Consider the following 1,753-nt stretch of genomic DNA (forward strand, 5'->3'; position numbering starts at 1 on the left):
AAATAAAAAGCACATTAAAACTTGCAGTTTTTGCCCCCTGAACCTTGCCCCCATCACATCCCTCTTCAACTCTTGCCCCATCACCATCCTGAATTTGGTGTTTATCCAAGTCCCAAGCATTTTTTTCAACTGCATACATATCTCTACATCATATGTAGAATTGTTCTGCATTTTCAAAATTTATGAAGATGGTATCATATTGCCACTTGCTTTTTTTTTGCTTGGCATAGCCTCTGAGATTTATCCGTCATTCTCCTGTTGCCTAACATTTAGACTGTTTTCGGTTTTGCCATTACAGACAACACTGCCCTGAACACAGAGGTTGTCTTTATTACTAGCAAAATTAGGATATATTAAGCCTATATGTGCCGGACATTCTGTTCTGACTCTTAATCATAATGGTGCCTATTGCAGGAGATGCTACCATCCCCATTTTACAAAGGAGTTATCCTTGTCTCCCTCTTCCCCCCGAAGCTAATCAACCACCAAGCACTGTTGAATGTGCCCCAGGAATCTTGATCAGATCCTCGTCAGTGACTACCATCATCACTAGTTACCCCAACTCCGGACCACTCCAGGAGCTTCCAGCTGGTCTCACTGCTCCTCTCCAGTCTTTCTGAGATCTGTACTCCACACAGCGTCTTATCTGATCACGATGCTATCCTACTTAAAACCCCAAACTCTATTGACTCCTAGGATAAAATCCTTAATCCTCACCAGAGTCTCCAAGTATGATCAGGCCTTGCCCATCCCTCCAGTTACATCTCCCAATCTCTGGTCTCCTTTCTGTCCCTCAAATGCACCCTGTTCTCTCCGGCCTCAGGACCTTTGCACCTGCCATTCCTTCTGTCTAGAATCCTCCCCAGTTCCCCAGGTTAACTCTAGGCTGCTCAACTGTCATTTCCACCCTCAAGGTATCAGGTTCCCTGTTTTAATAACCCTTGGTAACATTTGGCAAAGATGTAATTAAACAATTCTTCGTGCAATTTTGTCCACTGTATGCCCCTCATGATAGAATGCAAGCTCCATGAAAGCAGGCACCTGCCACCACTCTGTCACGCGAGCGCCTAGTTAAGAAGGTAGATGGGAGGACTCAATGTGCAGCCTTTATGCATTTATTATGCCTGGATGAATGGTCTTAAATGAGTTACAACTTTGAGGGTTAATGTCCCCCATTAACAGATATGGAAACTGAGGCTCAGGGCGCGCAACGGAGTCGCCCGCGGTCTCGACGACAAGGACGCTTCCACCGGGAGACTGCAGCCCCTTCCTCCGAGCCCCTGGCAGTGCCGCCACTTGACGAGAACCTCCAGGCCACCAATCCACCTCCTCTAGAGCTCCCAGGAATCTGCCAACAGGGAGGGCGCAGGGCGCTCTGGGAAATGTAGTCACGCCAGCTCCCTGAATCCGGCGTCCTCAACTTTCGTTTCCAGCAGGCTCAGTCCAGCAGATGCTTTCGGAAAGACGCGCGAGATTCCGGGAGTAGATCCGGGATGCGAGGCGGGGCGCGCATGGGGGGCGGGGCTTGTACGGGGCGGGGCGTACGATGAGTGTACGCCTACTGTGCACGCTGCATTGCTGCTCACCCGAACTGGGCACTGGGACGCTTTCCTGGGCACCCCAGGCAGAGGGAAACTCCGCATCATGTTCAACCAAAGAGGAAAAACAGCGAGAATCCAGTATAGGAGACCGGCCTTAGGATGCCCGAGTTAGGATTAGGGGCCAGAGTACATTAACCTGGTAGTTAGGAGCT

The sequence above is a fragment of the Mandrillus leucophaeus genome, unplaced genomic scaffold, assembly GCF_000951045.1.
Source record: "Mandrillus leucophaeus isolate KB7577 unplaced genomic scaffold, Mleu.le_1.0 Scaffold195, whole genome shotgun sequence".
Taxonomy (NCBI): Eukaryota; Metazoa; Chordata; class Mammalia; order Primates; family Cercopithecidae; genus Mandrillus; species Mandrillus leucophaeus.